At 49.2% G+C, this 23,756-nt stretch overlaps 1 protein-coding gene across 13 annotated transcripts in view; it reads right to left on the minus strand.

Annotated features, from left to right (window-relative positions):
* LOC137672593 (uncharacterized) overlaps positions 1-23,756 on the minus strand; it is a 99,963-nt gene that overhangs the window by 12,419 nt on the left and 63,788 nt on the right. For 9 of the 13 annotated variants that reach the window (XM_068416930.1, XM_068416929.1, XM_068416920.1 and 6 more), the window contains 4 exons: positions 22,502-22,581; positions 10,191-10,300; positions 6,870-6,927; positions 5,348-5,495 (listed from right to left, as the gene is read on the minus strand). The gene's annotated coding sequence lies outside the window, so the exon portion shown is untranslated. Of the gene's footprint in view, positions 1-5,347; positions 5,496-6,869; positions 6,928-9,242; positions 9,307-10,190; positions 10,301-22,501; positions 22,582-23,756 lie in introns of those variants that run through there. The other 4 variants (XM_068416925.1, XM_068416924.1, XM_068416932.1 and 1 more) reach the window with 4 other exon arrangements.

Here is a 23,756-nt window from a genome sequence, read left to right on the forward strand (position 1 = left end):
CTTCCTGGTAAAATCTAGACAGAGACTGAGCCACGCTGACCAAACTTGGAAACACAAAGATCCAAATGAGGGGGAGCTCAAACCATCAGGAAGGAAACACTACATTTGAAAGAGGAGAAAAATCCAGATGAAAAGTTCAGAAAGGACCTTCCAGGTCCTAGATTGTCCTAAGGGATTGTCCTGAAGGATTGTCCTAAGATGCTGGAGCGAGTCCAGAGGAGGCCACAAAGATTATCAGAGGGCTGGAGCACTTCTCCTGTGGAGACAGGCTGAGAGAGTTGAGGTTGTTCAGCCTGGAGAAGAGAAGGCTCTGGGGAGACCTTCTAGCAGCCTTCCAGTACCTGAAGGGGCTACAGGAAAGCTGGAGAGGGACTTTTTACAAAGGGATGGAGTGACAGGATGAGGGGGAACGGTTTTAAACTGAAAGAGGGGAGATTGAGATGAGATATGAGGAAGAAATTCTTTCCTGTGAGGGTGGTGAGACACAGGCCCAGGTTGCCCAGAGAAGCTGTGGCTGCCCCCTCTCTGGCAGTGTTCAAGGCCAGGTTGGATGGGGCTTGGAGCAACCTGGTCTAGTGGAAGGTGTCCCTGCCTGTGGCAGACGGGTTGGAACTAGATGGTCTTTAAGGTCCCTTCCAACCCAAACCAGTCTGTGATTCTGTGACTCAGATACCATTTCTATCCATCTGTGACCTCCTGGAGGTGGAAAAGAAGTAAACCTATTTGGTCACCAAGGTCCACCCAGGAGGATGTCCCCACCCTGTCCCCACCACCAGCAGCTCACTGTTTGGTGAATGAGGAGGTGGTCTCCTCCCTCCAGCCTGCTTCTCGCTGTGTTTCCAGACACACCAGCGCTTGCTGCTACCAAGTGTCTGTTCTGCAATAAAGAGCAATAAACATGCCAGAGTAATTAATGTCTTAACAACTTATTACAATCCTCAGATAATTAATCACAAAAGCTAAACATGCTGTCTCACCCTCCTAATGTGTTAATGCTCTAATTATTATGCCTCAATTAAGGGGAAGTCAGCGCTCCTTGCTTAGAAGTGCATGTTTAATAAGGGTGCTTGAATGCACGCAAGTCGAACTGGGAAGGGAGGGGGTGATGGGGGTTACAGGGGAGGACACCATTTTTAATGAGGTTTCACGGGTGGCTCGAGGCAAGGAATTGACAGCCCCTATCTGGGATCTCAGACACGACTGTCCATGGAACTGGGGGCCATCTGTGGTGGCTCTGTGCTCTGCTTCCCACCAGGCTGTTTATAGGAGGAGCAGAGAAGGCAGGGAGGGGCTGGAGATGAGCAGTTACACCGTGGGTCTGGCCAGCGCTAGACAGCAGAGCTGGCAGCTCGCAGAGCAGGCAGCAACAGGAGTAGGTGGTCTCCTCTCTCCAGCCCACTTCTTGCTGTATTTCCAGACACACAGGCTCTTGCCACCGCTCCTGTCCCGCGTGAAGCAACCCCATTGCCCCAGCCTCTCCAGCACAGTCCTGTTTCCACGATGCACATTGCCTCCAATCAAGCTAGCTCAGGGACATCCCAGAATCACACAGAATCACAGAATCAACCAGGTTGGAAGAGCCCTCTGGGATCATCGAGTCCAACCATTGCCCTGACACCACCATGGCAACTAGACCAGGGCACTAAGTGCCATGTCCAGTCTTTTCTTAAACCAGAGATGGTGACTCCATCACCTCCCTGGGCAGCCCCTTCCAATGGCTAATGAACCCTTCTGAGAAGAATTTCTTCCTAACATCCAACCTGAACCTCCCCTGGCAAAGCTTGAGGCTGTGTCCTCTTGTCCTATCGCTAGTTGCCTGGGAGAAGAGGCCGACTCCCACTCCACTACAACCTCCCTTCAGGTAGTTGTAGACTGCAATAAGGTCGCCTCTGAGCCTCCTCTTCTCCAGGCTAAACACCCCCAACTCCCTCAGCCATTCCTCGTAGGTCAGACCCTCCAGACCCTTCACCAGTTTGGTCGCCCTCCTCTGGATCCCATGGAGATCAGAAGAGCAGCCCCTAAAACCCAGGATTACTCTTGGGATGTGACAGATCAGCTCACCTGATTTCAGCCATTGCCTGGTGGTTTTCCACAACTCCGTGTTGTATGAGAACAGACAGCCGTGTCTCAAAGAGCACACCATTAGAACATGCTCGTTGTATAGGTGGGGAAACTGAAGGCCAAAGAGAGACATTCTGCAAGGGGCTTTGTGGTGGTTACTACCACTGAATCTGCCTTTCTGGTGCCTGGCTCTGAACCTCACTGGATGTTGGAAAACGTCAGAAAGGTTCTTGGTGGTGAGGAGCTTGAGCAGACTATAATGATGAATGTGGGACCTGGACCCCTCACTGTGCGATAGCAGGAGGTCCCTGCTGCACTCAAGACACAGCTCTGCACCCATATGAACCTTGTTCTTGGGGAAGACTGTTGGTACAAAGTATAGTCAAAGCAAAGATGGCATCACCTCCATCCCACCCTGCAGAAGCGGTGACCCTGGAGAGCAAAGGGCTCAAGACACAGGACTCACAGAATCACAGAATCAATCAGGTTGGAAGAGCTCTCTGGGATCATCGAGTCCAACCACTGTCCTGACACCACCATGGCAACTAGACCATGGCACTAAGTGCCATGTCCAGTCTTTTCCAGACTCACCAGACTCGGTGAGAGGTGGCACAGCTCTGCAATGCAGCAGGCACAGGAAGCTGGGACTGGGATGGCCAGGCTCTAGATCTTGGTACCAGACAAGAAGCTACAACAGAAGAATGGCTGGAGCCCAAGTCTCCCAAACAAAGCCTATAAGAATTTTCTTTTTCCAACAAAAAGCTTTTGAAACAACTCCTCCGCTCAAGTGGGTCCTCAAACACAAGAAAGCTCTCCCTGAACCAGCCTGGTTTCTGGTTCCATCCAAGCTTTTTTTAAATTTCTCAGACAAATGAACCACCAGAAGCATTTCTAGCCTAGGTTTGACTGGAAAACAATTGCATTCCCTCAAGAAATAACACACTGTGTAGGTTTGGATGGTTCCCTCTGAGGAATAAGGGAGAGGGAGTAAGAAACAAAACAAAGCAAAGCAAGCCAGAAGGAACATGAATTTTAAAACCCATGAACAGTTTTGGTTTTCAAATAATCAAAATGAAAAAATATTCCACATAGTCACTTCCACAAAAATAATCCTGTCACCCTGATTCTTTGGTGATGTCTCAAGAGAAACAAAAGAAAGCTCTCCAACCTCTGCTCCTCACCCACTGAGAGAGCAACCTGCTGGCAGTTTCACTGGAGAAAAGGGGCTGATGTCTCCCCATAGAGGAAGCCTGTGCATTCCCCCAGGGATGAGGGCTTCAAAAGATGATGCGTGTTGGGCCTCTCTCCATTCTGCTTTCCATTCCAGCATCAGCCTTCACCTGCCCACATTTCCCTTCATCTCTTTGATGAGGATAACTTTAGACATCCAGGTCTAGAGTTCCCCGCACTCGGCTGGAGATATTGCAGCACTTTATCTCAGCAGCTTCACTCCACTCTGCGAGTTGCTGCATGGAGACTCCACCAGAACCCAACCCATCCCTGCAAAACCTGACCATCCAGGAGAGGGCCATCAAAATCATTGAAATCTGAGAAAACACAGCCTCACGAGGGAGATACAAGGTATAGGATGCCTCAAGAGGAACCAAAGGATCTTTCTGCTGCTATTTGCACTGACTGGTGGACTGTGGAGTCTTCTGCTGCTGTTGGCATCTATGTGGTTCATCTATGCTGAAGGTGGCTGTGCTCAGAGATGAGGCTGTTGCCTTCTTTCTTTTCAAACATATTATCCAAGTCTCTCAGGCACTGCAAGAAAGTGGCTAACTGCTTTTGTACCTCTCCTTTCTCACCACTACCATCAAATCAGTGGTCACTCAAAAATACGGGCCATTACTTCTGTTCTGGGGCTAGAAATTTTGGCTTGGTTATGCTAAATTTGACCTATTCCAAAGCATCAAGTCAGTTGAATATCTGGTGCCAGGAGTTTTGGAGAAGTTGACTGGCTTATGTTAGTGTGCTGTGGGGTTGGAGAAATGTGTTTACCTAGAAGAGCACAATAACACACAGCTCCTGTGCCCAGGGTGTTTTCCCTGGGATGCTCTGGGCGCCGTTTAGCCTGTACCCACCACCAATATGAGACAAGGCATCAAACCTGAGTCTTCCGCCCAGTACAGTGGACCCATGTCCCCGATAATTCTCACTCTGCCCAGCCCGAGCATGCTCCCATTCGTATTGGAGCAGATGAAATGGAGAGGGGAATTGCCATGCTCCTTCACACCTTTCCCAGCTGAACTCAGGATCAGTTTCTTGGAGCAAGTCACTGCCTCAACAGCCTGAGATGTGCTCCCAAACACGCTCACACAAAGCACCTGCAGCCAGGAACCACATGTGGGCACGTTCCCCGAGCCCTAGAGCAGGGCTTGAATTTCGAGGGCAGCCTCTGGAGGAGAGCAGATAACCATGACATGAACAGATACAAGATGTAATGACCATCAGACAAAACAGCATCACTGCTTCCCAGAAAAAGACAGCGAGTGGATTAAAGTGCTAGACCATGAAGCTGGTGCCACTGGAGCCCACAAGTCCCCAACCCCAACCTCACAGCCCCCTCCAACAAGAGCTGAGCTCAGCTTACCCCCTCCCTCTGCCTGCTGCCTTTAAGACAGCGTGTGCAGCACGACAGCTGGGAAACCCAATCTGGTCCAAATGTTGTTACAACCCTGCTGGTTTTTATCCTTGTTTACCAGCATTAATTTTAATGGCTTTCCCTACATTAACTTTGTCCTGAACCGGTCGGAGGAAAATCTCTGCTCACTTGCCTTCTGGAGAACAGCCTGGGTAATTTTCCCTTGTCACATAAGGGCCCACCTGGGCTCCTCGGGAACGACAGCCACACTGTGCACTTGGTTGAGGGCAATAAACTTCCCAAGGCTGGGGGAGGAGGATTTACATATCCCTGAATACACTGGCCGTTCTTTGTTCAGTTTGGATCTTGGCTCGTGCTGGTCCAGCAGGTGGAAATTTCTTCCTCCCCTGTTCAGCATGGAAGGGAATTACTGAGCCTGCACCAAGGAAATGTAACACTTCCAGGCAACGTGGCAACCTCCCCGAGCCTGGGCAGCGTTGGGCTGGGTTCATCACTGCCCATCTAAGTCGCATTTTCCCCTAGAATCATTAAAAATGCCTGTAAAACAGGTCCTGAAAGACCACACTCAGCCGCACTCTCCAGGCTGCCCAGAGTCCTCTGACTTAGACAAAGCATGGGCAGAGTTGGGCATCGTCCAACAGGCAGCACCCCTACTTGTGCTGTCTCACGTGTCCCACACACCTTTATTCACAGCAGGGAGCAGAGGTGAGGATGATGCAATGCCTGAGCTTTCTCTCTCATGTCCACTCTCCCTCTTCTCATCTCCAGCTCCTTCCAGACACCATCCTGGCTTCCTGAAGGAGACATACAGCTCCATCCAGGCTGGGCTCTGCAGGAGAGAAAAAGATTGTCCTTCCCTCGGTCCCTCTCCTTTCTCCAGCTCTCAGAAAGGTGTGATGGCTCAGGCCATGGGAAGGAAGAGAAACACTCAGGACTCTCTCAGCACCTTTCTCTCCTCATTAAAAACACCAGGGCAACAGCTCTTTCCACCGAAGAAATGCAAGGGTTCAATTCAGGCATGTTTCAGAAGTTTTCTGTCTCTGACAGCATAAAAAGGGAATATGGTTACACCGAGGGAAGCTATTTGATGTATCACATGATGCCCATACGTTAAAAGTACAGATGTTCCCTCCATGCTCCAAGGGGTGATTTGGAAGACAGAGGGCTCAAAAAAATCCCACTACATCCAACCCCAAGTACCTGGGCTGCAGTAGAGAGAGTGTTGCCATGGAAAGATGAGGGAGGCAGCAGCGAGATGGCTGGAGAATTCCTACCAATTAACATGAAGAATTTTGCCTGCTCTGCTGTGTTTTCTGCAAAAGCCTAGCAACCACCTCAAAAGTGTTACTCACACATCTGAGAAGTGTTTAGCAGGGTCACATGCCTCGTAAGCTATGTGAGCAGGGAGGGACAGCTCTCCGGATAAGGCCCCTTGGGCATGGCACACAATATGGACACCTCAACTCCTGGCTCCAGGAGGCTCACACACTAGATGCAGACAGTCATGGGCTCACACGGGACACCAGAGCAAGACCGCAGGGCGAGGGAGGGTATGACATGCAGGAGACAAAGCCACAGCTGCAGGGAGAAGACGACCTGAAGAAGGAACTAGACGGCCTGCCTTCATGGGGCAAAACAGGGCAGCTTGTCACTGCTCAGTTTAGAGGTCTGCTTGGAGAAGCCCCCTCACCAGCAACCTCTTCTACGTACAAGGAAACTTGTCAGCCTGCTGCATGGGTTCACTTCAAATGTACTGTTTCCACCAAGGCTCCTGCTACTCTGCCCTAATAAACAGAAGCAACAAGACCTCCAAGATACCTTGCAACATCTCTACTAGGCACTAAAGAGTGAGTGAGGCAGAGGCCACAGCATCCTACCTTCTTCCATCCCCTGAAGTAAAGGCAGATACTCCACGTGTGCCAGTCCAGCCTCTGCCACAAAACGGGCACTACAAGCTGACAAAGAACAGCTTCTGCTCATTCATTAAAGTTCTTGGCATTAATTGATTTCTCTCCAACAAAGCCATAAAACCCAAAGCTGCATGCAAGCAGCATCCTAAAATATCCTTGTAAATCTTGGCCACCACATTCATTAATTACAACCCAGTGATAGTTCAGGCCATTAGTTCTGGATGGTAACTTCATTTATTCTCCACGTTAATGCTCGATGTCAGTGGTTATCTCATTACCACTCTATTACTTACCTACTTAATCCATCATCGCAATCCAGGCCAAAAGGGAGGAGCAGAGTTTGTCCTGTGTCTGTAGGAAGACAATGCATCAAGTATAGAGCACTCAGGAATCACAAACAAAACACCTCTCTAATCTACAGCTGAGGTTATATCTATTAAGAGGAGGAAATGACACAGATTAGTGTTGTTAAAAACACAAACACATTCCAACACTGAAAAATTGTGGATATTGAGGATTAAGTTTCCTGTTAAATCAGAACCAAAAGCTTTGGCAAGAATGGAAATGCATATTAGCAGTTATACCAAAAAAAAAACCCCTTAACTCTGCCCTCCTCCTCCTTGGACTCTCCTTCTTCCAAAACCTGGGTTAGATTCAAACAGTTTCTGCCTTTTGCGTGCTAAACGTTTTGAAAAGGCAGGTCAAAGTAGTGGCAGTGGGAGCTGCTACCTGCTGAATGCTCCAGAAAACACGCAGGCAGCATTGCATATACCACCAGCCCTGAGTGCTAGCGAGAATACACCTAAAGCCATGTAGAGATACAATAGTTACTGGTATCTTGACATGCACCTAGCTGGAGTGGCTGCCCTTTGGTGAGCAGGCCCTTCCAAAAATGTGCTTTATCGCACCTGCCGCGCTCCTGCCTGTCCCAGGACTTACCCCACTCGCTGATCCAGCCCCATGGGTCTGATCAGGGTGTTTCAGCACAGCAAGACCAGCAGCTTTACCTGTCTCATTCCCTCCTTCTTCCCAAAAATTCTCTTATTGGAGACAGCATTTCAACCTTCTCCTGCTTGACTTCAAGAAAGTCAAGGCCCCACACTTCAAGAAAGATGTTGAGGTGTTGGAGTGAGTCCAGAGGAGGGCGACCAAGCTGGTGAAGGGTCTGGAGGGTCTGACCTACGAGGAACGGCTGAGGGAGCTGGGGTTGTTTAGCCTGGGGAAGAGGAGGCTCAGAGGTGACCTTAGTGCAGTCTACAACTACCTGAAGGGAGGTTGTAGCACAGTGGGAGTCAGCCTCTTCTCCCAGTCAACTAGCGATAGGACAAGAGGACACAGCCTCAGGCTTCACCAGGGGAGGTTCAGGTTGGACATTAGGAAGCATTTCTTCTCAGAAAGGGTCATTAGCCATTGGAAGGAGCTGCCCAGGGAGGTGGTGGAGTCACCATCTCTGGAGGTGTTTAAGAAAAGACTGGACATGGCACATGGTGCTGTGGTCTAGTTGCCATGGTGGTGTCAGGGCAATGGTTGGACTCGATGATCCCAGAGGGCTCTTCCAACCTGGTTGATTCTGTGATTCTGTGACTGAGAAAAAAGGAAGCCCTTTTTATGTTGACAGGCTGTGAAACCAAGATGTGGGCTGGGGAAAGGGTTCGAAGGGACATTTCCCTTGCAGTAAGGCAGGTTCTCTTAAGAGCAAGCCAAGTACCTCTGCTCTGCCCAGATATGATGCCCACACAATAGGGCAGGTAACTGTGGTTTTCACTGCTTCTAAGTGACATGACAAAAGCAGGGTAGAGAGAGAAGACACAGCCCCAAGCTGATGTCAGGAGTGAAGTATCAATATTTTCCTCTGTGGTCAGTAAACCCCCAGCTAACAACTGGCAAAAGCAGGCTCTAAATGGTGCTGTGCCAGAACAACTGCCAGTGCAAGCCTGCAAGGTGCCACAATCAGATGTAATTAAAATACCTCTGCTGCCCTGCTCTCCATCCCCTCAGCAATGAAATCCATTACAGAGTGTGGAAGGAAAATTGTTTAAAATGTCCCCAAAACTGAGTTGTTGACACCAGCATAGACAGATTTTGATACACCCTTGATTAAACAGCTTTCTGCAGAAGGCAGGAAAGGAGCTGGGTGATGAGCCAGAGGACCATCCTAGGAACAGGGACTATTGCCCAGGGAAAGCAAGTGCTCTCTCACACACAGATGCTTTTCAATTGATAAGGATTGAACTCCCTTGGTGGAGAGGGGCAAAGATAAAGTCTTCTCCCTGGCCATCTGTTTACATCAAGCTGGTAGGCACTCCTTATCTTTAAGATCTCTGGCATGCACAGCTGCAATCAGCCATCAGGCTGGGCAAAAAGGAGCCAAAACCCACATTAACCCTGTTTGCTCAGGAAAGCAAACGAAAGGCAAGAAGGAAGGGTGTTACAGCTGGGCGTGGGCAGCTGACCTGTCCAACTCTTAGAGACTTCAGAGGGAGGAAAACCAGGCAGGACAGAGGGTCAGGCATAGGCCAGGAGCTCAGAGCATGGCACGGAGATACCCACTGCACCCGGAGCTGAGGTTAAATACATTGAGTGAGCACACAGGCTCTGCAGCCCAGGGTGCTGCAGGCATAGGTGTGGGTCATTGAGCTGTGCAAACAAGTGACACCACTGCTTACCAGTCCTGTGCCTGTGTAATTCTGGCCCACTCTGGTGGCCAAGAGCTCTGCAGTTGCTGTCACCTGGTAGAGAAGACTCACAGGCTTATCCCACAAGAAAATGGGTTTCCCAATGAATTATTCCTGAGGCTTTGTGTACAAAGACATTTGATAGAAGGCTCCAGATCAGGAAGGAATTAAAATCAGAAAGTACAAGATACTCAGTATCACCAGCTCCTGCAGTAGCAAAGCCCCTGTTTTGGCATAACAGTCATACCTCATTCCTAATCTACTTCAGATGGTTTAAACAGAGGCTTGAAATTTTTAATTCCCCCTGCTCCCTCCCATGGCCTGAAACAAACTGAGGCAAGCAGCAAGAATCCCATACCTAGCATCCACCTTATTACTTCTCCGGGACTTGCCTGTGAGTGCCCTGTGCAAACGGGACACTTGGGAACCCTCAGCTGCTTGCTTTTATACGCACTTGGAGACTGAGGTGGCTTTTGGTCCCAGGTCTGCTCGATGCAATACTCAGAGTCCTGGTTCCTAACCACAGTACCACTGCTCTTCAGATCTGCAGATAGCTGAGGGGCAGCCGAGATCCCTTTGGAGCCATCAGAAATCCAACCCCATGCCAACAAACGCTTCAGGCTGGGTAAGTATAATCATGTCTCCAACAAGAAAGCAGGTGTTTTAAAAATGTGTTCACCAATGCTTTTCAACTAAGAATGTTTTCAAACACCGTTTCACACCCAACTCAAGTGAAAATGCAATTGCACCTCAGAGAGGAGTGCCCTTCCACAGGGTTTCACAGCCCATTTTTGCACCTGGGAAAGGCTTGGCAGGGGGAAGCACCTTTATCCTAAGGCTGCCTTAAGCAAAGCCTCACATCTTTTAAAATAGGGAAATGAGGTCACATTCACTGCTTAGCACCTTTTGCCTCTCAAAAAGTCTTCACCCAAAACTTACCATGGCTACATGTATGCGGGCACCCACGCACAGAGACGAAGGAGCAGTTGGTCCTTGCCTTGGTCTCCGGTAGTCTGCTCAGAAGCTGACATTTGGGCATTTTATTCCCCCTGCAAACAAAACACATCAGTTGAGTGCTCCCAGGGAAGCAGCAAGACCAGAGCAAATTCCCAGTAAAAGCCTTGGCAGCGTTCCCTCTGCTCTGCGGCTCCGAGCGAGACAGAGTAACAGAGCACGACACATGGAGCAACAGAAGCTGAACGACGCACGTGACACTGCAAGGAAAACTAACAATATTAGGGGGGAGGGGGGAAGGAAACGCACTTGCTAAGAAATACTTATTAAAACACAATCTTATCCTCATCTGACCCAAACTCCAATTAAAGAAAACTGGACAGACTGGCGTAGTTGCTGGGGCATTCAGGCGATATCGCTGACCATCCATGTATATAATCGCCCAGGAGGCCCCACGATGACTCCCTCATCTTTCCTCTGGCAATCGTAGATGTGTCGGTTTAAGTCACGAGTATTTTTAAGGCCGCTCAGACGCACTCTTCAGGCTACCAGAGTCCTCTGATGTAGACAAAGCATCTCCCAGTCACCCCAGACAGACTCCCAGACCAGCTAGCTCACCATGCATCTTGTTCACTGTTGCCTGTCTTGGATATCAAAGGACACTCTAGTCACAAGTCCTGCAACCCCCGTAGAAGAACTCCTTCCACATGTCTTCAACAGAGATTAGCAAGGGATGTGCTTCCCATCCAAGCAAGCCCATTGACCGGGTGTGCTCCATAAAGAGGAGAGACAAATCTGCTGCCCCCAACAGGGTTTGGGGACTTCAAAAGCCATCTAGTTTAGGACCCAAGTATGCCTGCCCTACCTGTAGCTACACCACTACCTCAGAGGAGCACAGGGAAGACCAGATTTTATTGAGTTTAGGGGCCATAGGCCTCAGAAATCTTGGGAAAGCTAGACACGTGCTGAGTGGTTTGACAGACTCATGAAAGGCCACCGCTGCTGACCGCCCAGAAAGCAAAAAGCTTATCAGTCACTGTCCATCAAGCCTAATATCACATGGCATAATAATATTCCTTAAATAAGTTTTACATTTAAAAAAGAATGAAAAAACAGGTTAAAAAAAATGCTGTGATGGGAGGGGAAAGGTGAAGTTTAACCACTGTAAGAAACCCTAAAGACAAACACACATTTCACATTCTGAAATCCGTAAGAGTTGGTTTTCTGTCCCTCAGCTTCAATCACCTCTTTGCTAGTGAGACTTGGCACCAGCCCAGGTCTCCTGAGGAGCAGAGGCAAGGATTTTCCGAAGGATTTGTCACCCACATCTCCTCCCGGCAACACTCCCTTGGGGATTTTCTAATGAGCAAGGTTCTCCTTTGAAAAAAAATCTGCCTTTATAAGACTGAGCCATGGCCATGAGAAACCCAAGAGCAATATTCCTACCTCAGAGCCAGCTCCGAGCCCGGTGTAACCTGCAAGCCCTGCTGCCCTCCAGCTGTTTAAGGAGAATGTTTTCATTATTGTTCAATTTGCAATGAGTTTAGCTTCACGTCCTTCATTGGATTATTTTTGTATTTAATGTCCTCGCCTCTCCTACTCTTCTTTTTATAGACTGATAATCCAAGTCCCTTGGTAAGGCTGAGTGATCTTGATCAGATTTTAATCAAAGTAAGCCAGATCCTCAGCTGCCAGTATTGATGCATCTGCCGTTAAATATTTGAACGATGCCGATTTACCCTGCCGAGGCGCTGGTTTCATCCTTTCAGAAAATTTAAATTCCTTCCTATGCATCAAGCTAAAACAACAAGACAGAACAAGCAACCTGCCGTGAAGGGGTTTTAGTTTATAAAACCAATACCCGGGATTTCAGAACTAAATGAAAATCTGAGATAATCCCCCAAATCCAGCCTGGGAAAAGCACTCCAGGCAGATCAGTATTGAGTAACTTCTTAAAACACACTTTTTCCTCTTGTGAAATCTACCATCAAGTTGGAGTCAAGGGGAAATTACCCACAATGCCTCCCTCCTTGACATGACCCAGAGAATTCATGTATAGAAAATGCTTATTTTACCCATGCAGGCTTCTCCAGGATGGACCCGCTTCTGCTTTGTTCAACAATGACCCTTGAGTCACTGCCAAACCCCAGCATCCAAAATCAGCATATTAGTTGGAAAATAATGAGATTTCTGGAATACAAAATGTTGGCTCCATTTTTCCTTACTGTTAAAGATGATATCTGCCAGCTTGCCTCCACAGATCAGAAAGATTAGAAAAAAAGCACTTAAATGAAAGAGTCTCATCTAACCGCCTGACTTCAGGAGACAAGTTTGAGGTGGAGATGGGGGGCTGTCCCACAGAACTTGTCAGTATTTGGACTGCAAGCAGTGTCCAAGTGAGGCCAGAAAGAGATGATCACCTACAAGACTCCAGTAAAGGCAAGACAAGCCAGTTACACTGATTTACTTCCACATTTGGGGGTAAACTCCTGAGCAACACCAGGGGTTCTGCAGGTTCTCTTTGGTCATTTCCACTGAGACAGAGGCTAAATCAAAGGCAGCACGTCTGGTACTTACACAAGCATCATCCCCTGCAGTAAATCTGCATTTCCATCCTTAATGCTAGGAGGCCATAAGGTCTTCGGGGTTTGTCAGAACCACACTCTAGTTTAGGCCCAGTCCTGGACAGGACGAGGAGAAAAACTTGAGGATCTCAGTCCCTCCTTCCCTCAGGAGGTTGAGGTTTCCTACTCACCTTTTCCAGCTGGACCTGCCCTCCCTTCTACCTCCAGTTGGGTTAGCTTACAAGCAGGCAGGCTGGGATCAAGTCCTCTCCTGCTCCTGACTGTCGTTGTCATCCTGCTTCACAACTAGATGTCTCAGTTTTGCTCTCCACACCCCAAAGTCAAGCTGGAGGAAATATAATCACCCTCTTGCAAGACCCCAATACATAGCCCAGCCCCTGAACTGCACTTGGATCCATATCATGTCCTTCATGAAAGTCCAGTAAAACCAGAAACCCATTCAACTGAGCAAATACTACAGGATTAGATGCTGCCCTGCTAGGGACAAAGCCATGGGACAATGTCATTAAGACATTATTACTCATCAAGGGGACCAAAAACAGGCTGGGCATTAAAAAAAACCATGAGTCAGCTGATGGTTGTAAGGAGAAATTACAAAAAGGCAGAGCTAGAGACGAGGAAAGAGCAAGGACTTTGTTTCTTTCCCCATGGCTCCTCCACAGCCCTGTGGATAGAAGAGAGCTCCACTGGACACAACCCCACCAATTTCTTTCCGTACGGAAGGAACACTAAACAGGCAGCAAAGCCCGGCTGTCATGTCCAGGGACTAACCCCAAACCCTGAAGGGGGTTTAAATCCAAGTCAGCGGTGGTTCCTCCAGTCTCTAGACTTACCAGAAAAGCAACCCACATGGAATCGATCTGGCTGCAAGGAAACACTTAGGAAAGCTACAGCAAACCAGCTAAGGTGGGTCTCAACACAGGCTGCATATTAATAGGCATCGCATGCATATTAAACCACCCTGTGAATAGTCTCATGAAGGAGCCTATATGGAGAGCACCTGGAGGGGAGTTAACGAGCTTCAGTTCCTGCAAACAGAGTGCATCTTTTGTCCTTTCATATTAGCTCACCCGAGCATCCCTGATATGAGACACAGGTTCCTACAACAGATGGTCTTATTAGTGTCTGTGTGTGGTGACATGGAGACAACAACAGGTGGCCTAGACAGTAACTGAAACGCTTCACCCCACTTGCCCCAAAAGCAGGTTCAAGATCATGCCAAGGGCAACCAGGATCAAAAAAAGATGTCATGCATAGGCGGTCCAAATTATCCTCACATGCCTTCTGCACCGTTAAGATCTCAGCTGGAACATGTTGTCCAGTTTGGGATGCTGATCTTCAAGATGGTATGAACAACTGGAGACAGTCCAAAGGAGACAGACAACAGTGACTGGAAATCTGTAGGAGATGGTTGGCAAAGAGAGGTGGAAAGCATTTGTGATGCTCAGCCTAGAGAGGACGGAGACATAGTTACAGTCTTCAGACAAGCAAAAAGGAAAAGCAAAATGGAAGGGGGGAAAAAACCCAGCCCTGTTCCCACCTCTGTTGTGTAAAGGACGAGAAATCCCAGGCTTAATTAAAACAGGGGATCTTTAGTCAAACATTAGGAAAAACTTTCCAAGCATATGGACAGCAAAAGCACTAGACAGTTGCCAGATCTCCACTGCTTTCTTCAAAGCATCCACAGTTAAATTAAACCCTCTGGGCTGCACTACAGAAGACCCCATAACTCAGCCACGAAGCAGTCAAGAGAGTTATGAGCTCATTCTGCACTGTGACGTGGGGAACAGATAGTCCAACGCCAGCGAAAAAGAAATTAATTTCCAACTCATCATAAAAAACACCAAAAAAACAAAAAGCCACACAGCAGCTGCCGCTTAGAGGGACCTTTAAAAATCCTTCCAGTATGAAAAGGCCAGCAGGGGAGGGAGCGGGTGCGTGCTTTGAGGGCTGGCAGGAGCCAGGGGAATGGAGAGGAAAAAGCCACAGCAAAGCTGGACCTGCAAGGGCTGTGGCAAACAGGTTGAGAAGAGCAGAGCAGCAATATCCACCTGTCAAAGCAAAGCCCTGCTGAAGTCAAGAGGATGCTCCACAAGCATTCAAAGCTGTAGTCTTAAGTGACTCACCTACCACACACCACTCAGCTGTGCCGTCGGCCAGAGGGGCCTCGTGCCCTCGCAGGACCTCCCATGGAGTCTCGGGTGCTCTCTCCTCCGGCATATGAAGCTCTGCTCTTAGCTGGTGGCTCCATGGTTCACCTGTGCTGAGACAGTCCTGTCTCCAGGTCAGGCCATTTCCATGCTGTAATCCAGGACTGAGCCCCCAGGCTGACTCTAGCACTTCAGGGGTGCCAACACAAGGCGGAAGCACGTGGCTGGGTGCTCACAGCAGCCAGAGGAGAAAGAGCTTTGGGATGTCCATGTTTTTGTCCATGTCCAACCAGAGAAAACAATACATATATTTATACATATCCAACCAAATTAAATATTTTTATATATCCAACCAAATCAATCACAAGTACAGAAGGTCTTCAAGCCTGAGGCAAACCTGGGTGTCCCCAAACTCTCCTGAACTTTACTTTCCCTGGAACATGGGCAGAAGCCCGGGATTTGCACCATCCTCCTTGGATTTTTGTCCTGGCTGCCTGCTGACCTCTTGTGCTAGTAAAAAATACGGCCATTTTGTTGGCTGCCTCATCATGGGCCTCCCCTATTCCAGGTACATTGGCTGGAGCTAATTCCTGCATCGTATCTTCAAACTTGTCCAAGCCAAAACTTCTTCTTGTGCTCCGTGGCCCAAACCTCCCTGGATTTGAGCTCTTCATACATTTTCAGCTGGATCTGGAGTTCAGGGAGCTGAGAGGTGCCTGGAGAAACCAAACCCTGCCTATTTGCCTCAGTACTCATCGGAAAACACAGCTTGAGACAGATCCATGATAAAGCCTACCCATCCGATGGAGAGTCCTCTGGTGACGCGGACAAGGTTTGCAGCAGGTTTCACTCCAGATCTAGCCATTCCTGCATGCAAGACCTAAACTTTAAGCCCAGAAATATTCCTCCCAAGTTTCTCCTCCCATGTTGACTTGTGTTTGTGTAAGACTTGCCTCAGACCATCACACTGGCTGTATTAGCAAGACTTAAGTGCAGTCAAAGTCAGTTCATCTGAGAAGAAACTTCTTGACCTCTTCCACCACTCCTTTCCCCGCGTGCAAGACGGAGAGACCGTGAGACACGTCTGCAGTGAACTATTATCCTCTGCACTCTGCCTCCTGCTTTGTTTATAGAGAGTTTGGGGAGATTTGTGGGCCTGGTGATGAATTATAGGGAGGAAGACAAACATATTTTACTGTTCTGGGCAAGGAGTGCTGGAATCCCATGGACATCTGGAGGAATTATTTGCAGAAAATTAACATTGTTTGTCATTTGCATGATGAAATTCTGGATCTCAAATGAATGATGGGAAGAAACAGGTGGGAGATGTTCATTATCCCTGATGGAGTGAAGCCCCTTGACACGATGCTAAGGTCGCCATGATCTATGGACCTGCTGACTGACAACTCCGAGTGCTCTGGAATTGAACACACAATATAACTGGGGGCGTAAGGGATCTGCCACATTAAATGCCGAGGCGTTAATAATTGTTGCTTGCCTCTGATTGCAGGAGTTTCGGATGTACTTGCTCTGGCTGTCTCACAGGGCACGCGTGTTAACTCCTTCCTGACTAATTTCAGAGGACGCAAAATTCAATCAGAGGCACCTGCAGGTATCTGGGCAGCCTCAGGGGTTAAAACTTCCAGGCACAGATTCCCCACCTCTGCCTCAGTAGCAGTTACAAATCCCAGGCGGCAGCAGATGACGTGCCTTCACCAGCCCTGCCAGGGAGCCACTCAAATTCACAGCGTGGCAGAGAAGCCCTCGAAGTTCTCCCAGTATGACAGTTCAGCACGCCTCGTTCCTCTGGATGGTTGTGCTTGCCGCTTGGGAGTTAACTGCAGGATTTTTCCCTCGTGGCTCTAACCCACACCGAAGCCAGGGAGCAGCTCTTCTCAAGAGCTGGGAGCACCGCTAGCTGCAAGGCAGGGTGGCAGGCACCCAGAAGAACTGCATCTAAGAAACATCATCTTGCTTAGGACATGGCTCTTGGTCTTTCAGCATCTCAGCTTCTTCCGTTGAAAAGCTGAAATATTCTTTGATCTGCTTCTGATTTGTTGCTCCTAAGTCCCTTGGGTCAGTGTTTCCCATATTGGGGGGGCAAGGTCCCCTCTGCTACCCAAGGAAAGAGGAACAGCTGGGCCAGAGAAGGGACGTGAGGTCTCTCCAAAGGAGCGGTGAGGGTCCATCAGCTGCAGCAGCCTTACTAGAGAGGGAGGCAAAAAATGTAGAGGGCACCCGGGGCCGGATTGAATTCACTTGCAGAAGCACTGCCTTGTAAGCTCCTTTAAAATCGTTTTCCAGTGCTTTCACCCCTCTACCTCTAAGAACAGAGAGCAGCACTCCCCTTCCTCACAGGGCTGCTGGGAAGACAAATTCACAAACATTTCCGAGGCAAGAAAGCAGAAGAATGTAATGAAAACCCCAAATGCTTTGGGTACCAGGACCACCCCAGCACCACCACATGACAAGGAAAGCAAGGGAAGTCCTCTGCTATGGACCGCAGCCTCCTCAGGAGCACGAGGGGGTAGGGATCTGCGGAGAGATAATTACAATGACAGTATTCTCTGTGCAAAGGTACTGCAAAAATATGCTGACACCTTTTCTTACATCAAATGAAGCGCCACGCTGATTAACACGGGCAGAGAAATTCAGCCCCTGCCTTTCTGGAACATCCTGAGGCTACGATGCGATGAACAAGTGGATGGGGCGAGGCAGTTTGATCTTGCCTGGGAGACGGGGGACAAGAGCACCCTATAGATTTGGGGCAGGCGTGGGAGAGCCAGCACCATACCCACCAGTGCTCGGTGAACAACTGCAGCTCAGGGGATGGCTCCACTCCAAGCTCTGTCCCCCCCTTACTGGGACCGGAGCTGAGGCAGGGAAGAAAAATGAGCATCTGGAAGTCCATATGAATAAGGTACCGCTGCAGGGCTGTCAGTCATGTGCTAATACCCTTAGCTAAAGAAGGATATTGATCCTGATTGCCTGGAATTGCACTTGAAAAGGGCTGGGTGACATTTCCAAGGAGACACGAGCTACTTTCAAGTCAATTAGCGGCATCGGAGGATTCATGCCGAGGGGACACACTCACCTCCGAGGAATGCCAGGAGAGAATGAGAATTGAATTAAGCCTTTCATACACCCAGAAACAAATCCTTTAATGGCCTGTAACAGCTGACGGGACACCCAGGGTCGCCAAAAGCATGCTGGCAGCAGCTAGGTGAAGAAGTTTCCCCGTGATGAAGCTGAGGACTGCAGAGCAGCTGAATCCTTGCTAAGGGCCCAGCAGGGCACGCAGAGTCGCACGGGGTAATCTTCTAGATAAGGGTGCAGAAGGAAGCAAAGCTTAAGTTTCATGTCAACAATGCATGTAAAGCTCTTCACGCCTCTCCAGGCACCTGACCTCCCTCGGGGCTCAACAGGAACACCACAGCCTGCAGCATCTCACATACGACTGAGCAGCACGTGATCCTCGTGGAACAGGCATTTAGATGTGGTCTTTTGCCCATTGCCTTCCCCAGAAAAATCCCTTCCTCGTATGGATCCCAAAGGCTCCTTCAGAGCCTAGGATCCCAGGCAGGTTTGAAACCAGCACAGCAAATCCAACGGCAGAGAAATTAGGGTAACTCTGCAATCCCTCTGTTTTTTCTACTTGCAGGTGCTCTGACCCATATTTAGTTTCCATGGTTCCTTTTATGTTCCTATAAACATGAAGCTTGTACCTGAATTCAAGGCTTTCCGGACAGCTTTACAGAGATGATTTCCTGCTCTCTTGCAGCAACTGCTGCCATTCTGTCTCACAAGCCAAGGAGCACAACCCTTCCACCACCCCTGTGCAGGAGGGCGAGGAGCTCCAGTGAAAAGCCTTTCAATCCATTCTGCAAGGTGAAAGTGACCCCACCAGCTACAGAGTGACCAAGAAGCCTCAGACCTGAATAGGTCCCAGGAGTACTTGAATCTTCCTCAGTACGGTATGGGAAAAAAAACCACCCTGGAAAGAGAAGCCAGCCCACTTGTTTTCTCCAGCCTCAGCTCTGCAACGAGCTCTGCAAACTCTCAGATGCTGTGGGTTTCCTTGTGATAGCATCTCTCACTCATGAGCCCAAAGCCATCTTCAATGTACCAGTGACATTCGGAGGCTCCACAAATGCCACCGTGTTCTTCTGAGTGCTACACCAGCCCAGGGAAAGCTGCCCCTTGCCCCCACCTTCCAAAGCCAAGTAGTTCAGCCTAAGCCTAAGAGCCAAATCACGTCCTCAGCCCCTTGCTCATCCATCCACGTACACCAGGGATGCTGCAGCAAGAGCTCCAACGGGGCTTATCCTTCTGGCAGAAAACCACCACTGCAGCAGCACTGGGCATGTAATCACAAGATTTGCTCCCCATCCTCACCACGATGCAGGTTTTCCTAGCCCAGAACAAACCAAGACCCTCTCGGTGCTCTCCTGGCTTTCCCCCCCTCCCCTCTTCTTCCAACTGCTGCAATCCTGAACTGAGGAATAGAGACAGCCAGCTCCAGTCCCAAAGGAAATCAAATGGACGTTGTTCCTTTCAACTCAGCTGAAGAAAAGAGCCCGTGTTTATAAACCTGCAGCCTTCGAGCAGAATAAATGAATCTCCTAATAGCCCCTGCAGACAGGAGGAGACTTGGGAAATGGATTCTCCCACGGGTTCACTGTGGAGCGTCCCTCTGAGTTTTAACCAAGCATTTTCTCATCAGAGATCCTCGCACGGCCAGTGATTTTCCAGGGCAGAAAATGAAAGCAGAATTATGACACACCCCAAGAACTCCTGCAGAGCCAGAGCCCCCGTTCTTTTGGTGACAGAGATTACGCACACCTCGGACCACAAACGTCTATCCAAAGCAGCCAAAAAAGCTTAAAAACACATTTTCACTAGAACACCACAGTGCAGGGCATCAGGCTCATTTTGTAAGGGCTGGTGGGAGCCTGGAGCTCAATTAAAGCTCGCAGGGCTCAGAGTAGCCTTTTGCAGTATTTCCAGCCTGTAGCATAAAGCGTGGGTTATATTCGAAAGCACCTGAGAAACACAACCATCCAAGGCTCAGCTTCAAAGTGACCCTCTTTCAACACCTGCATATTTTCCTCCGTGGATGGAATATGGTTAAAAGCGACACGTAACTGCCATTTAATACCAAAGAAGTCGACCAGACCACACTGATGCTTACAAGTAGGGAGCAGATGCAGAGAAGTGACTTCTCCAAGGCTATCCAGTAAATCCAAAGCACACCAGAGACTTAACCCCAGGTCTTCCAAACTCCCCCTTTTCTCCCAAACCATTGCACTTCTCTTTCTGCTTGCTATTAAAGGCCAACCGAAGGGATACAGCATGGCTGCACGGACATGCTCAGCAACCAGTCCTATAGTGAGAAGCACAACCGAGAGAGAGAAGCCACTCCCTTTGTGAGATGGGAAGAAAGCGGAGGGGAACAGCAGGGTGCTCCTGACAAGATAGGAAGGAAAGCAAAGGGATTTTATTTTTTGCCTTTACTGTGATGTGTGCATTTCCCTTATTAACAGCAAGGCTCAGCCCTAGCTAGAGAACAGCAGGAAAGGCTAAAAAATGGGGTCTTTTCAAAGCACCATTTCTCTATAAATACCAAGCATGAGCTGTGGCCCACCAGAGCAGCCCACGTAGCCATGCAGGAAGCCAAACTGGTTGACTTAAAGACTCTTTCTGGGTTTCAAACAAAGCAACATCATCCCCCTAACCACCAGCAGCCCAAAAGGACCCACTAAGGTACTAAGCCAGTGTAAAACATGGGACAAAGTCAACTTTGATTGTCCCAGGGTCTGTGGGGGCAGAGGGGAGGGTTCAGTTCACCTGCAGGTCTGAAGGACCCATCAACTCATCTGCATGGAGGTATGTGCTGGCATATTTTACCACTCTTTAATAAAAAGAGAAGTAGTTCCCTCTGCTACAGAGCACCATGTGCAGGAGGGGCTGACCCAACTGCCCTTAGCTCCAGAAAGGGGTCTGCCACAATGCCTGTAGGGTCATGGATGCTGTAGGAAGGGTGTGGGGACAGACAGAGGCATCAGAGGTGGATGGCTTAACTGGCCAGGTGATGAGCCGCTGGGTTAATGGTGAGCTCTGTGCTGGGTGGGTGGAAAGGGAGCGAGCAGGTGTCCGAGAAAGCTGGAGGGATGGGAGGGGGGAGGACCTGCATTGAGTTTTAAAGGTGTTTGCTCTTGCCCTAGTTGCCATTATGAATTTCTTCTACCCTTGGCAAAGAAGATGCAAAAACCAACCTAGTATGAAGTTGGAGGAGGACTCGGGTCCTTTTTTTTTTTTTCCCAGCCAGCTTCAATTCTCTTCAAACCCCAGTTCACCCCAGCAATCCCCTTTGCAGTGGCCTCAGCGAATCCAACGACCCCAGGAGTCACATCCCTGCACTAGGAAAGTGCTTAAATACACACACACACGCACCCCGGGGGGAGATCTTCCCTCTACCTTCTCATGTCTCAACCTGAGGGCTCAGCTGTGTCTTCTTACATAGATATTTTTATGGAGGCAGAGGAATTAAGTTTTATTAAAATAAAGGCTGTGATTCTCTGTGGCACATGCTTCCACGACACGGGAGTTCAACATGACATGTATCACCAGGAGGGCTACCAGTAAAATTGCAAGAACTAGCAACCAAAAGACCTAGGTTCAGGCCAGAGGCAAGGGAAAGACACGACATGACAAGGGGCTGAACATCTTGTATTGCTCTCACGTGCGTCCTCAGGTCAGGTGCAGAGCAGAGACAGTGAGGCAAGGCAGCAATGAAACAACGCTGGTCATGTTTTCCTTGCCCTGTGCCATTCATACTCTGAGGCTGTTCCAGCTGCAGCCACGTGTTCCCCACACAGCTACAGACAGAGGATTTTATTTTCTTTCTAAATCTAAAACTCTAATCCTATGGATAAAAAACAGGGTTGGGAAAGGAAACAGTGTCCAGCTTTCAGCACCCAAGAACTGGCTGTGCCACAGCCTGGGTGCCAACAGGACAGAGATAACGATACTGAAGTGGATAAAATCAATTGTTCTTTCTGGGACCATCAGTTAATTAAGCTGCCAACAGATAAAGGTCTATATAAAAAGCTCTGATCACCTTCAGCACCCAAGATTAAAGAAGAGGAGCAGGTTTTGGTGCCCAGCCTACCTGCAAAATGCAAACCTATTCTTTCTCTGCCTGCTCTCTACTTCCACAGAGCAGTAAGAGTTAAATCCACACTCCTTCAGCAAAAGCAAAGACACTGCCAAGCACAGGAGCACCAGGGAGAAGGCAAGCACAAGCCCGCGGCTTGCAAGCTGCCCAGCTTTGTTATTTCCTGAAACAAAGACATCACTTCACGCAAAGGTTTTTTCAAGAAGCACAAGGGATGCAACACCTGCTATAAGCCCCTTCCAGACCCATCCTCCTCTTGGGAGCATCATTTGGAAGATGACGAGCAGCTTTGTGCTTTGTCCACCCTCAGCCCACCAGCAGCCACACCGCAGCTTTCCCCATAGATGCTGAAGTGGTCTCATTCTCAAGGAACGGTGGACCTACCCCATGCGTGCTCCAGTGGCCTCAGCAGAGTTAAATCCACACAGGGTCTTTCCAGAGAGTGCTCCTCTCCACAAGGTGGTCTGAAAAGGAAAAAGGGATTTGGAAACCCAAGAATGGATGGGAACAAAGAGGCACTGTGCCCTAAAGACCTTCAACAACAGGGTATTCTCATGAAAACCACAGAGCACCACGAGATCTCAGCAAACAGGAAAGCCAAGGACTGCAATTACCTTCCTGACCACCCCTGAAGATGCTACAGGACTACGCAGTGCTCTCCTCAAACCTTGCCCTTCCAAAAGCGATGGCTTCCCAGTGTACCTTTACCCCATTGGTGACCCCCAGAGTCCTTGTAACCACATTCCTATCCTCACGTTTAAATCTCACTCAGAAGCTGAAGCCAGAAGTTAAGTGGTTTACATACTTGTGCTGAGATGAGTAGCATCATTTTCTCCCAGCTCCCCACGTGAATTACAGCCCCCTCTGGGCAGTGCAGAATTGCTTTTGAAGAGCAGCTAGAAACACTTCAGCACTTTCTGAGCAGATAAAAGGCGAGCTGTCGAATCCAGTACATTCTGAGGAAAAGAGAGATTTTGCTTCCCGAAGGCTGTTTACAGCAACTAGCACAGCCCTGGCTGGGATAGCATTAACCACCATGGTGCTCCGGCAAAGCCACCATCACCTCCCCACACTCATATTTGCCATAGGAAGGAGCAGAAGGTTACTCCAAGAGCCTCTGGTTAACACACAAATCCCAGCAAACTCATACACCTCCTGCTGCCATCCAGCTTTTCTGAGGCTCTGACTCCCAATGCGCTCGAGGCAGAGCCAGCCCCTGTTTTCACAGCTGGTTGGAGGGCAGAAGCGGCAAAGAGGGGCTCTGGGGGGATGACCCAGGCACATCCCCGCAGTGGGATGGGCTCCCAGTACACCACAACAGCACGGCACAGACGCAGAGCAGTGCACTGGTGGCGGTATGACCCCAAGAGGGCTAGCAGCACCCCAAAACCAGCAATGAAACCATGGGACTGAGCAGTAGCGTTTAACTCCTCCTCCCTCTGCATCTTGCTTATCCCAGTCTCACAAGGCCTTCCAGCAACGCGCAGCTCAGGAGCATCTTTCATTAGGACAAGAGGACACAGCCTCAAGCTTTACCAGGGGAGGTTCAGGCTCCCTCAGCCTCTCCTCATAAGGGAGATGTTCCACTCCCTTAATCATCTTCGTGGCTCTGCGCTGGACTCTCTCTAGCAGTTCCCTG

Source organism: Nyctibius grandis, chromosome 21 (genome assembly GCF_013368605.1).
Source record: "Nyctibius grandis isolate bNycGra1 chromosome 21, bNycGra1.pri, whole genome shotgun sequence".
Taxonomy (NCBI): Eukaryota; Metazoa; Chordata; class Aves; order Nyctibiiformes; family Nyctibiidae; genus Nyctibius; species Nyctibius grandis.